This window comes from Lactuca serriola, chromosome 5, assembly GCF_051521515.1.
Source record: "Lactuca serriola cultivar US96UC23 chromosome 5, Lser_US96UC23_V15, whole genome shotgun sequence".
NCBI lineage: Eukaryota > Viridiplantae > Streptophyta > Magnoliopsida > Asterales > Asteraceae > Lactuca > Lactuca serriola.
Genome location: NC_136412.1, coordinates 112,423,145 through 112,438,449, shown reverse-complemented (window position 1 = coordinate 112,438,449; position 15,305 = coordinate 112,423,145).

The window sequence follows — 15,305 nt, the reverse complement described above, 5'->3', positions numbered from 1 at the left end:
TATTTAGATTTCAAATGTTACTAAACTTATTTATGCTTTGATATTATAAATTGCATGCCTCTATATGTATAGTTATATAAGAAATGTTTAAAAGACTTAGGAAGGCTATCCACCCTATTTCCTTTTCGCGCTTGAGATGTGGTCTGGTGGGATATCGGATACTCGTCTGAAGGTCGTTTAAATATTAGTTATATATCATGTGTACATATAAAGTCATAAAAGGTCCTTCCAATTCATCCTATGCCCTTGGGTAGCAAGGGTATACATCCACATCCATACGTACCACTTAGATTACTAGTAAGCTACCATATGGGTAGTTTAGGAAGATACTAGAACCATTACTAGAACGCGATATCATACAATGAGTCAGTTCATTCATGAGTCAATACTTTCTAGAACATTACTGTACATTACATATACATCTATACTAGGACGAGAACATATACAATTATACTAGAACGCTTACACTACTATACTTGCTAGATAGAGAGAACACACATTACAGCTAGCACACATAGAACATTACAGCTCATTACATTGCTATACTTGGTAGAACAGTCCATTACATTATAGCTAGAACAGTACATTACATTTACATATACGAGAATACGTCGATAGTGTGATTTAAATCGGAGCATGACTTAAAACCTCATGACTTGAGTTGCGGCCAGAGTCTCTTGAAGGGAGAGCGTTGAGTTTGCGTATAGATTCTATAATGGATTGACTATCCTACGCCTTGCTGCTAGCTACAGCCGGACCTGCAGGTCTGCGGGTGCCAAACGTCATACCTTATTTCGACCATTCTTATGTCGATGAACCAGTCCATAGTATGAGTTTGAGTATAGATCTATGTTGGATTGACAATCCTACACCTTGCTGCTAGCTACAGCCGGACCTGCTGGTCTGCGGGTGCCAAACGTCATTTCTTTATTACGACCATTCATTATGTCGTTGTTACTAGTCGATAGTATGGCGCAATTTATCACATAGTGCCTTTGCCCAAAATCCGGCCTGAGGTAGTTAGTACGGTAGTAGTCCTTTTAGAGCTACGTTTAGTACTACGTTAATTTTTCCAGTACATATTTTTAGTGATAACCTCACTTAAACATAAATGTACAAACTATATTTTGGATAATGATAGTTATACTTTGGAAAAACACATACTCTTACAAGAGACACACACACAGAACAGTTAGGTCTTGGTAGAAGACACCTTCACATACTAGAAGGAATCATAGGGATTCTAGGGTTTTTCAATCAATTACAATTCATATACATTTACAAATTCTTCAATACATAGACTTACAAATACTTACATACAAATTAAGACACTAAATGCTTATGATCTCACCAGCTTTAAAGCTGATACTCGTTTTCAAAATTACTTGTATCCTCAGGTCATCATAGACAGGTACCGATGCAGGGAGAAAGGAAGATGAAGCTTATTCAAGACTTATCTTTCATTTTGATTTATGCTTTAGTGTTTATCAAAATTTGATAGAATACAATTGTATAATAATTATTTTATTAATGAAATGGATGATGTTGTTGCTTGTTTACTACTTTACATTGTTGTTGATATTAAACATGACGTCCTCCGCCCCAGAACGTTTCCGCCGTTGTTGGTTTGGGGTGTGACAGATTGGTATCAGAGCATTGTGTATAGTGAATTAAGTATATCAACCCATAAAAGATATACTAACTATAAATACACAAGGGATTAAAAATACTTTGACCAAGAGTTTATACTTTCAATAGTAAAATATTTAAGTAAGTATACGTGTTGCATTCATACTAAAATCAATGTCATTAGGACAGTACAAAAGAATTACGATTGTTGGGCAACACAAGTGGGCTTAGAGACATATGGTCAAAACTGGGAAGATATAGCCTGATCACCTATATTATCCGAGGGTTGACTAGCATGTGCCTAAGTTTAAGTGTGTGGTTGCAACAATGCTAAAATCTTACCAACCCTACCACAATGAGAACAATAGAACATAACAATAAACTTAAAATACTATAGGTGTATTTTGGTGTTACTATAAGTACTATATACTTGAGAATTAAAACGGGATCTTCATTATTAAGTTGAATAGTTGCTAAGTGGATACACTGAGGCTACATGTAATTAGGATGTTATAGACTCAGAAATTGTTATAATTTTGCCTTACCCCTATTCTGTGTGAATAAGGAGTTAAGGTCACTTATTCGAAGGTCTATCCTGTTTAGATTACACATAGCTGGTATGCACTTCACAAATAGCGATGTAACTAATGAAGATTTTCTAAATAATTATCTAGATAGTTCGTCTAATAATTATCTTCTTACCCTAAATTCTCGCATAGAAATCATAACTGGACTCCATCCCCTTGACAACCAGTATCTTCCGAATGAAGTCATAACTGGTTGGTTTGGAGAAGAACCAGAGAATGATCATCCTATCCCCTTGGGTGATCACCGTGGTGAAGACTTTTCGTATGATACTAACCCCGAACCAGAGGTTGAGAACCTACCCCGAGCAGCTCCCGTTTCAATTCCTAACCCTCTTCCGGCTTTTCATGGCCCGACCCTGAGTGAGTGGAATGCTTGGAAACAAGGAGCCAAGGACAAGATTCAGTTTATGCTATTGACGGCGACCGAAGCTTCTACGACTTGAGCAATGAGGGCTAAGCAGATATAGTCTTACCAATCTTGGTCCACAGAGAGGCCAGAAATGAGATTCAAGGCAGGACAGCCCTACATCAGATTACAGAAGTAGTCGCCTATGCTAGAATGCATACCCTCCACACCATTCTTTTAGAGGATGCTCACGAGAGATCAGAGAGAAACCACGAAACCCTGCTGCAAGCACTGGCTGAATCATGAGCCGAAGTCATAGGGCTCCGAGTACGCCAGATGGTGTGCGAAAGACACCTACCTGACATGGAACGTCAATTGGCTGAACTGAGAGTTCACCAGAGGGATGACCGTCGCCAGTAGTAGACGCTTTACTTTATTTCCCTTATAAAAAGGAATCGCTTTCTGTCTATGCCCGATGTGGCATTTTCTATGAAATCATCTTGTTCCGTAAGTACTTTAGTTAGGTTTTCATGCTGTCAGGAACTATCTTCTGTGGATATAATGTAAGACCTTTACAAGGTCAGTTTCCAGAATCGTTACATCGTGAATATCAAAGATATTGACAGCCGGCTAACTTCTGTGTCATTCATCATTCAAGTACTTTTATCTTACTTTCATTGGAGTCTATCTAAATTATACTTTAGTCAAGTCATTGGACTATGGTGATTTATTCCAAGAGACACTTCCAAGTCTCTTTCAGTGGTTGGATCTTGTTATTTACCAACCCACAATACCTCAACTCGAACGACAAACGTCTTGAGACCATTCTACGAACATACTTCCATTCTGTACTAGGACTACATCATGGTGATGTAGGTCAAACCTTCGCGAACATACATTCATTCTTTGCTGGGACTGCATCATAGGGATGTAGGTCAAACTTTGGAGATCATACACTTACTCTTTTCATGAACAATCTAAGTACATCAGGGTCAACCAGAATCGCTCACAAATCTTTACTCTTTCGTATTGCAGAAATCATGCCTCCATCCGGAAATAGTCACTGGAACAACGAATCCCCTACCCTTTATATTGATGCAGCTTCCTTTCTAGTCGCAGTTTTAACTGTCGTAGCAGCTGTTCTGACCCACCTAAACGCTAACAATGCAAATGTTAGCGGAATGGGTATCAACGAATCCGATCAAATTGACAACCAAGTACATCCAGGAACAACGACCTACCACAACACTCCGAATCGTAAGCCTAAGAATAGCAAATGGAAGTTCAGGGGTGGAGTTAAAGGAAAGTCGCCTCAGGGAGCGAGCAAAAGACAACAACCAGTGGCAACCTTCACAGCCACAACGTCTGTACTCCCCACTGCCATTCTTTCTGGTATCCCTGTTAATCCAGTCAGACCTTACGCTGGCAAACTCCCAAAATGCATCGAATGCAATTATCACCACCATGGGCTCTGTTGGGAAATGCAGTGCTTAAACTGCAACAAGAAGGGACACACCATCCGCTACTGCAATATTCCGGTCCAACACATTACTTCAACCACAAATGTCAGAACTTCTCAGATATGCCATATATGTGGTGTAATGGGACACCTCAAGAGGGATTGCCCATCAGTGAAGAGCAACGGGGGAACAGGAGGAGTTTAAACCCCGAACCTTGCTATAGCATAGGTTCACTCCCTTTTGGCAGTATTTAAGTATGCGTTCAAACTGTTTAAAACTAGTGCAACTAGAGTCTTACCTTTTGCGAGATCCTGTCTGTATAGGAATTCTCGTGCTGCGTATACTTGTCTTTTGTAGTATATCTTATTCGCAACAATAGTCTTGTGGTAAACCTAAAGTACTGTAACTCTGTTCATGGTTGCATAGTTGTGTTTTGTCTGTAACCGTCTTATGTTAATTCTAATGTCTTTAAAGTTTCTGTATGATTCCGACATTATCATACGACTCGATTTAAAATTGATCCTCACGAAAACAGCTTCATGCGTACGTCCCTGTCTTCTAGATCACTTTTCCAGTGAAGCCGTCATATTAGAATCCCCGAAGTACTCATTCCAGGAGTACCTCGTAGAGATTTTCTTTTCGAAGAAATCCCCGAAGTACCACTCGTGCAGTACGTCAAGTTCAATCCAGGAATTCATACGGATGATCTATCACTGAGGAAGGTATACATAAGAGTGCTATATAATCAAGGTTCTACAGGTTTAGAATTAATGATTTCGCCTTAACTCTTTTCCTCCTTGGGATGTGAGGGTAAGGAAGAATCAGTTATTCGACTACCTTTTCAATCTTAATTATATACGACTCGTATACACGAAATTGTGATCGTGAAACCCGATATGAATTCTAAAATGGACTTCAGGACGGATAAACTGCCTAAGTGTACGAGTAATCACATCGTCATGTGAACAAACTTAGAACCCAGTACAACTCCCGAAAACAGATCACCCTATAGTTAAACACCCACGGAGATGCCAGAACAGTGCAGACAACTAAGCGAACCACACAGAAATAGAATTAGAAGACTAGGTTCTCGCCCTAGAGAACCTCTGTCATATTCTCACAGAGATCGACGGATTGCAACGTATGTGCCTCGGATATCGAGGATTCCGTCACGATTTTCATAGAAATCGTTATCTCTGCCTCACATAGACGGAATGATTGATCACACGTAAGGAAAGAAACTACTTCCAGAAATGGACCTGAGATCCGAATATCACCAGTTCGATGTGTTAGGGAAGGATGTCTGTAAGACTATCTTCCGAATTCAATGCGGACGCCTCGAGTCCGTAGTGATACCTTTCGGATAGGACCAGTACGCCCATGGTTTTCATGAGATAAATAATTAGGGTTACGTCTTTCTTACTTGGATCGATTCGTTATTTCTCCATGAAATGACTTACTTATCTACCCTCGTAGTAAGAAGAAAACCCATGAAAACAACTCCTACAGAGGAACTTGTAGCGAAGTTCTACAGGCTTGAGTTTTGAAATTGAAGAGTCAAATTTCTAGGACACACTGTTAGTAATGTGAGAAATTTTGGGTACTCTTTCAGTTTGCCAAAACATTTGAGTATTCATCGACACCAGAGAAGCCGACAGCTTTCGCCAAATGTTAGGTCTTACCGACCTACCGCCTTAGTTCATTCAGAACTCCTCGCAAGCTTCAGAAACTCGTACGACTTTGACCCAGCGAGGGGTGGCCTTTGAATGGGAAATTACGCAGGAAAAGGAACCTTCGAGATTCCGAGTGAGTGACCAAGTTCTTTAGGATAACTCACTCTGAGAATGGCTTAATACACTTCGTAAAGCGTGAAAAAGCTAAATCCAAATTTGACAGGACCTCCGAGATTCTTATCAGAATATGTCCTATGCCTCGCACAAACTAGACCTACTCCGCGAACTCAGTAACATACTTTCTACTTTTCGCATCTCGATCGTGAAACCATACCTTTCCGTTAGGACTCTTACAAGTCCATTCGTCGAGATCCTTGCCTTCGTATCAGAACCGTAGTGACCCTCGACCGAGAGGTCAAGTGGACGAAGCAACGCCGTCGCCAATTAGTGAAGGTTCGTTGAGATACCAACCGAGAGCCCGATTTCACTTAAGTGCGCTAGAACCAATCGATTAGGAAGTTTCCTCCTCACGTCCCGATCATTCGTGCATACTTCCTTGCCTAAATTCTAATTTCGGGACGAAATTCCCTTTAACAGGGGGATGATGTGACAACCCGAAATTTTCCATTCAAATCAAACCACATCAATCCAATAGAAGTAGAGCAGTTTCAGTGAAAATTCAAACTTTTGGAATAAGTTTGGCAGTTCTAGGGTTTTACACCTAAGGAGTTATTAGGAGAGTGGTTGCACTAGGATTTTGTGCAACACTGTAAATCCATTACTCTAGGTCATTAGAAATCCATTCCGAGAATAGAAATATTTTCTGCCAAAAATCTCTGGACTATAAATAGAATTCTGAACCAAATTGGTTCATTATTTGATTTCCAATTAGAGAAAAGCCAAATACTCCCTCACGGATCTTCGGGTTTTCATCCCAGATTGTGAGTCTACTTCCCTAAATGTGTTTTAATACTTGTTATATACTTTATAACATTGTTTACATGTCCAAAACACAAGATCCGGGAGTTTACCGCCCAAGAACGTTCTTGGGGAGTAAACTCCAAAATCAAGCCTAAAGGCCACATAGTCCCATTTCCGTGTTAGGCATCTAACTAAGGACTTAGTGTATGATCATTAGAGGCTAGAAACAAATCAAAAGCAAGTAGTTTGAGGAGTTTACGGCCAAGGAACCACCTCTTGGGCCGTAAACTCCAAGTAAAGGGCACAAATGAGTGCCTTGTGATCCCTAGCCTTAGAACAAAAACCTAGAAGCTTCAAACTCATGATTTATGACATCAAAACCCTTGGAAATCATTTCCATAAGGGAGTTTACGGCCAAGAAACTCCTTGGGCCGTAAACTCCAAGTTTTAGGTTCCAAAATGCCTTCAAACTCTTCCTAAGGCTTAGTATTCATTTTTGGCATGTACCTTAATGTGTTTAGGACCTAGATAACACATGAAAAGCATAAGTGTTGGAGAGTTTACGGCCAAGAGTATTTCTTGGGCCGTAAACTCCTTTAATGGGGTCAAAGGACACCCTAGACACTTCCTTAGGCCAAGAAACTTTAAGGGCAAGTACCTAGATGAGATATGGACTAGTTAAAATTCTTAGGACCTCATGTGTGAGGGAGTTTACGGCCCAAAGAGTTCTATGGCCGTAAACTCCATCAAATGGTCCCATTTAGTGCCTTAAACCTTCCTTAAGCAAATGGTTGAAGCCTAGACTTGTTCCTAGAATTGTTAGACACTTGAAAGGACAATAAGAACCCTCCCAAGGGAGTTTACGGCCGTAAACTCCAAGGGAAAAGGGTCTTTGGGCCGTAAACTCCCCTTAGGAGTCAATATGGTACCTTAAACTCTTGTCTAGCCTTGAAGCAATTCCCCTCTAAAGTTGTAGTACTTCTAAACTCCATTTCATGGCTTGTTTGAGAGTTTACGGCCAGGAGTTTACTCCCCTGGGCCGTAAACTCTAATGAATATGGTCTTTTGACCATAAACTTCCATTAGGGGCATTGCACTTCATTGTTGCAACCCATTAGCCTCCTAGCACTTGACCAAAAGTGTTGTCCTCGCGCTTAAATGTTATTACTTGTATAATTAGTGTTATAATCACTAATTATTTATATACATATGTCTTCATATGTAATTAGGATCATTGTGTGTGTCTAAGTCATCACTTGACACCAAGCACTTGTCTGATCCTTCCGTACGATAACAGCTCGTTCAATTCCAATCACATACTGCAGGTGAGTTCATACCCCTTAACTAATGTTTTAAACTATTTTAAATGTTTTATGGGGGGGATACAAGTAGAATCATGCTACTTATTATGTCAATCACATGTGATTAATAAGTAGGATTATATTACTTATTACAACAATCACATGTGATTAATATACAGCATCCAAAGGATTTGGCTACTCATTAGCCGTTTTACCAAACAGTTTCCTTCAAATGATTTTTATAAACATTTTATATGTTTTCAAACTACTTATTACACTGTACTTCTTACTCTGTGTATCATATTTCAAACTTATTTACAACTGTGTTTTCAAACAAATGTTCCTTGTACTTATATTGTTTTATCAAACAAATGTTCCTTGTACTTATATTGTTTTATCAAACAAATGTTCCTTGTACTTATATCGTTTTATCAGACTCATGCCTTCAAATTGTTTTATAGATTGACATCAAGTCGATCTTTCCTTAGACTAATATTTAGATTTCAAATGTTACTAAACTTATTTATGCTTTGATATTATAAATTGCATGCCTCTATATGTATAGTTATATAAGAAATGTTTAAAAGACTTAGGAAGGCTATCCACCCTATTTCCTTTTCGCGCTTGAGATGTGGTCTGGTGGGATATCGGATACTCGTCTGAAGGTCGTTTAAATATTAGTTATATATCATGTGTACATATAAAGTCATAAAAGGTCCTTCCAATTCATCCTATGCCCTTGGGTAGCAAGGGTATACATCCACATCCATACGTACCACTTAGATTACTAGTAAGCTACCATATGGGTAGTTCAGGAAGATACTAGAACCATTACTAGAACGCGATATCATACAATGAGTCAGTTCATTCATGAGTCAATACTTTCTAGAACATTACTGTACATTACATATACATCTATACTAGGACGAGAACATATACAATTATACTAGAACGCTTACACTACTATACTTGCTAGATAGAGAGAACACACATTACAGCTAGCACACATAGAACATTACAGCTCATTACATTGCTATACTTGGTAGAACAGTCCATTACATTATAGCTAGAACAGTACATTACATTTACATATACGAGAATACGTCGATAGTGTGATTTAAATCGGAGCATGACTTAAAACCTCATGACTTGAGTTGCGGCCAGAGTCTCTTGAAGGGAGAGCGTTGAGTTTGCGTATAGATTCTATAATGGATTGACTATCCTACACCTTGCTGCTAGCTACAGCCGGACCTGCAGGTCTGCGGGTGCCAAACGTCATACCTTATTTCGACCATTCTTATGTCGATGAACCAGTCCATAGTATGAGTTTGAGTATAGATCTATGCTGGATTGACAATCCTACACCTTGCTGCTAGCTACAGCCGGACCTGCTGGTCTGCGGGTGCCAAACGTCATTTCTTTATTACGACCATTCATTATGTCGTTGTTACTAGTCGATAGTATGGCGCAATTTATCACATAGTGCCTTTGCCCAAAATCCGGCCTGAGGTAGTTAGTACGGTAGTAGTCCTTTTAGAGCTACGTTTAGTACTACGTTAATTTTTCCAGTACATATTTTTAGTGATAACCTCACTTAAACATAAATGTACAAACTATATTTTGGATAATGATAGTTATACTTTGGAAAAACACATACTCTTACAAGAGACACACACACAGAACAGTTAGGTCTTGGTAGAAGACACCTTCACATACTAGAAGGAATCGTAGGGATTCTAGGGTTTTTCAATCAATTACAATTCATATACATTTACAAATTCTTCAATACATAGACTTACAAATACTTACATACAAATTAAGACACTAAATGCTTATGATCTCACAAGCTTTAAAGCTGATACTCGTTTTCAAAATTACTTGTATCCTCAGGTCATCATAGACAGGTACCGATGCAGGGAGAAAGGAAGATGAAGCTTATTCAAGACTTATCTTTCATTTTGATTTATGCTTTAGTGTTTATCAAAATTTGATAGAATACAATTGTATAATAATTATTTTATTAATGCAATGGATGATGTTGTTGCTTGTTTACTACTTTACATTGTTGTTGATATTAAACATGACGTCCTCCGCCCCAGAACGTTTCCGCCGTTCTTGGTTTTGGGGTGTGACACTTAACTTCCACACTAGAAGTCTATGCAGTTTAAGCAAAACTTTGACGAGCATTGTTTCATTCTTTAGTTCCACATTAGAATTCTATGCAATTTAGCAAAGCTTTGATGAGCATCGTTTATTTCTTGATTTCCACAATAGAAGTCTATGCAATTTAAGCAAAGCTTTGATGAGCATTGTTTGATTCTTGAGTTCCACAATAGAAGTCTATGCAATTTAGTGAAGTTTTCATGAGTTCCACAATAGCTTATAACTTCTCCGATCGTAGGGTTTCTAGGACTCGTCGTAGATGATCGCTATGTTCTTCCTCACTCCGAGAGTAGACAAGTATGTCATCAATAAAGACGATGACGAATTGATCTAAGTAAGGACGACACGCTCTATTCATCAAGTCCATGAATACTGCGGGTGCATTAGTTTGTCCAAAGGGCATCACTACGAACTCGTAGTGTCCGTAACGAGTTCGGAAGGCTATTTTCGGAACATCCTCCTCAAGCACTCGTAACTGGTGATACCCGGACCTAAGATCAATCTTGGAAAAGTAACTCGCCCTTTGCAGTTGGTCGAATAGGTCGTCTATACGAGCAAGAGGGTAGCAATTTTTGACTGTGAGTTTGTTGAGCTCCCTATAGTCGATGCACATACGAAATGATCCGTCCTTCTTTTTCACGAACAAGACCGGAGCTCCCCAGGGTGAGAAGCTCGGTCTTATAAAGCCCTTGCTGAGCAGCTCGTTAAGTTGACCGGACAGTTCTTGCATCTCTGCAGGCGCTAAACGATAGGGCGATTTAGCTACGTGGGTAGATCCTGGGACTAGGTCGATTCTGAACTCAACCTGACGCTTGGGAGGTTAACCTGGAAGCTCCACTGGAAAGACGTCAGGGAAATCGCATACAACAGGGATGTCTTTTAGATCTCTCGTTTTCTGGCTCGTGTCGACGACGTGTGCAAGGAATGCGTGGTATGCCTTACGAAAGTACTTCTGGGCTTAAATAATTGAGATGATACGAAGGCTCGTACCGGGTTTGTCTCCGTAGATTAACAAAGTTTCGTTATTCGGTAGATTGAGGCGGATGGCTTTGTCGAAGCATAGGATATCAGCGCGATGAAGACTCAACCAGTCCATGCCAACAATGACATCAAAACTCTTGATCGAGATTGGTATGAGGTCGATTAGGAATGAATGATCGTCTAACGTGAGCGTACAACCTATGTAAATTTCGTTAGAGCTTTCTGTCTTTCCGTTAGCCATTTCTACGACGAATGTTTTTCTTAGTGGTTGTGGGGATTGCTTAAGTAAGTGTTTAAAATTTTGATTTATGAAGCTTCTTTCTGCACCACTATCGAATAAGACTTAAGCATAAGAGTTGTTGAGAAGGAACGTACCCGTGACTACTGCGGGGTCCGCTATCGCTTCATTGTGGTGCAGCATGGACAGTCCTGGCTCACTCCATATCCATAACAGTCCTGGCTCACTCCCGAGCCGGAGACCTGAGAAATGGGTTTGGGTTGGGATCTGCAAAACCGGACGGTATGGCCCTTCCGACCGCAGTTGGTGCAGTGCAATTCACGGCAGGGGCCGTTGTGATGGAAGGGGCACTTGAGGCACTTGGGGCACTTGGGCAGGTTCCCAACATAGGTTTTTGCTGGTACCGGGGTAGCAGGAGTGGTGGCAGCATGGACGGCCACGATTTGTTGGTCTTTGGAAGAGGTTTGAGTTTTCTTGCCCTTCTTCTGATCCCAACGCTTCCTCTTTTTGCCAGTTGATTTGGGTGGTGCAGTGGCAGTTGTGGTTGTTGTTGCTGGAGTGGAAGGAGTTTCATGATCAATCAACCTGTGGGCCAACTCCTTGGCGCTGTCAAAGGTTGCAGGATGTGAAGATAGAACGTTTCCTTGATACGGGACACTAAACCCCAGATGTATCGTTCGATTTTCTTGCTCTCAAAAGGGATCATGTTAGGGCACATAGCTACCAGGTCACAGAACCTGGACGTATAAGCCACTATGTTTGTCCCCTTCATCTTGAGGTTCCAGAGTTCCTCTTCAAGCTTCTGTACCTCACCTCTAGGGCAGTACTCCTTTCTCAGTAGGTCCTTTAGTGTGTCCCAGTCCATGGCATTGGCTGTTACTAAAGAGAGTGAATTGACATGGCCATTCCACCATGTCAGGGCCCTTTCAATGAAGGTGGCAGTAGCGAACTTGATTTTGCTTTCTTCGGGGCATGAGCACATTTCAAAAACGGCTTCGGCTCTTTCGATCCATTGGGACAGAGCAAGAATTCCTCCAGCCCCATTGAAAAATGTTGGTTTACAGTTCATGAAATCTTTATAAGTACACCCCTGTGCACGTGGATGGATTTCACCATGTCTGGAGTTGGTGCCCATTCCGACTCCACTAGCATCGCCAGAATTCATTTGGGCCATGGTTGTCGTCACAGCTGCGGTCACAGCTATTTGAAACAGCACTGGATTGAACTGTGGAGGAGGAGGTGGAGGAGGTGGAGTTTGAGTCGTTGGTCTGCCTCTGTTCGGGCGCTTGCGAGGAGGCATCTTTTACTGAAAGTTCATAGAGATGTTGACAATAGTAAGAGTCTATTTCAAGTATGATAAGAGGGTTTTATGGACTAAATCAACATAGCTCAATAATTAGAGAGAGAGTCATAGTAATAGAGTAGTTAACTGCCATTTTTACTGGTATTAATGATGTAATACAAGTTCAGGAAAAGTGACCTAACAGTAGATCTTACATCAAACCATAAGGAAAAATGTTGGCAGTCTAGAGGCCTAATTAGAGTACTTTCAAAGTTAGGAATATTTGCAGACAAGTGCTCTACCTTTTCAACCTTAATTATATATGACTCGTATACATGAAATGGTGATTGTGAACCAAGTATGAATTCTAAAATGAACTTCAGGACGGAGAACTGTCTAAGTATACGAGTAATCGCATCGTCATGCGAACAAACTTAGAACCCAATACGACTCCCGTAAACAGATCACCCTATAGTTTAAACACCCACGGAGATACAAGAACAGTTCGGACAACTTAGCGAACTACACAGAAATAGAATTAGAAGACTAGGTTTCTCACCCTAGAGAACCTCGGTCATATTCTCCCAGAGATTGACGGATTGCATTGTATGTGCCTCGGATATCGAGGACTCCGTCAAGATTTTCATAGAAATCGTTATCTCTGCCTCGCATAGACGAAATGGTTGAGCACACGCAAGGAAAGAAACTACTTCCAGAAATGGATCTGAGATCCGAATATCACCAGTACGAGTGTTAGGGAAGGATGTCCCGAGGACTATCTTCCGAACTCGATGCGGACACTTCGAGTCCGTAGTGATACCCTTTTCGGATAGGACCAATACGCCCATAGTTTTCATGAGCTAAACGAGTGGCGTACGTCTTTCTTACTTGGATCAGTTCGTCATTTCTCCATGTAATGACTTACTTATCTACCCTTGTAGTAAGAAGGAACCCATGGGAACATTGCCTTTAGAGGAACTTCTCGTGAAGTTCTCTAGGCACGAGTTTTGAGATTGAAGAGTCAAATTTCTATGACACGCTGTTAGTAATGTGAGAAATTATGAGCACTCTTTCAATTTTTCAGAACCGTTGAGCATTTATCGACACCAGAGACGCAGACAGTCTTTCGCCAAATTCTAGGTCTTACCGACCTACCGTCTTAGTTCATTCAGAACTCCTCGCAAGCTACAGAAATCCGTATGACTTTGACCCAACAAGGGATGGCCTTTGATTGGGAAGTTAAGCAAGAAAAAGAACCTTTGGAATTCCAAGTGAGTGACCAAGCTCCTTAGGTTAACTCACTCTGAGGATGGCTTAAAACACTTCTTAAAGCGTGGAAAGCTAAATCCAAGATAGACAGGACCTCTGAGATTCTTGTCAGAATCAGTCCTGCGCCTCGCACAAAACTAGACCTACTCTGCGAACTCGGTAATGTACATTCTACTTTTCGCATCTCGATCATGAAACCATACTTTTCCCGTTAGGACTCTTGTAAGTCCACTCGTCGAGATCCTCGCCTTCGTATTAGAACCGTAGTGACCCTCAACCGAGAGGTCAAGCGGACGAAGAAACGCCGTCACCAGTTAGTGAAGGTTCGTTGGAATGCCAACCGAAAACCCGTTTTCATTGAGGTGCGCTAGAACCAATTAATTAGGAAGTTTCCTCCTAATTTCAGGACGAAATTCCCTTCAACAGGGGGATGATGTGACAACCCGAAATTTCCATTCTGAACAAACCATTTCGATCCAATAGAAGTTAGAACGGTTACACTGAAAACTCGGATTTCGAGTATAAGTTTGGCAGTTTTCAGGATTTTACACCTAAGGAAATATTAGGAGAGTAGTTGCACTAGGGTTTTGTGCAACACTGTTATTCCAATACTCTAGGACATTAGAGTTCGTTCCAGGAATAAAAATATTTTCTGCCAAAAATCTCAGGACTATAAATAGAATTCTGAACCAAATTGGTTCATTAGTTGAATTCCAATTAGAGAAAAGCCAAATTCTCTCTCATGGATCTTCGGGTTTTTATCCCAAATTGTGAGTAACTCTATCTAGTAGTGTTAGAAAGCTCTAATTGTGTTCATAACATAGATTACATAGCTAAATCATCCGATTTAGGAGTTTACTCCCCAAGGTGTTCTTGGGCGGTAAACTCCCGAAACCGAGCCTAGATTGTCCCCCGTGTTTAGTAACTACCTTGGACATGTATAAGAGTGTTTTAGGGACAAGAAATCAACCAAGAAACACCCCATTTTAGGAGTTCACGGCCCAAGAATAGCTTAGGCCGTAAACTCCCTTGTAACTTGCTCAAATGGTGTTTTTATGGCACCTAAGGCTCGGACTTTATTTTAGACAAATACCCTAAAGTAATTAGAACCTAGAAAACATAAGAAAGCACAAGTGTTGAAGATTTTACGGCCAAGAGTAGTTCTTGGGCCGTAAACTCCTATAAAGGGGTCAAAGGACACCCTAAATCCTTTCGTAAGCCAAGAGACCAATTTGGGCATGTACCTAGATGAGTTTTGGACTAGTTAAAACACTTAGAACACCAAGAGTGAGGGAGTTTACGGCCCAAAAGGTTCTATGCCCGTAAACTCCATAAAATGGTGCCAATTGGTGCCATAAACTCTTCTAAAGCCAAGTACCAAAGCCTAGATTTGTTCCTAGTTAATTTATAGGTTAGAAATCACCATAATCACCCTCCCAAGGGAGTTTACGGCCG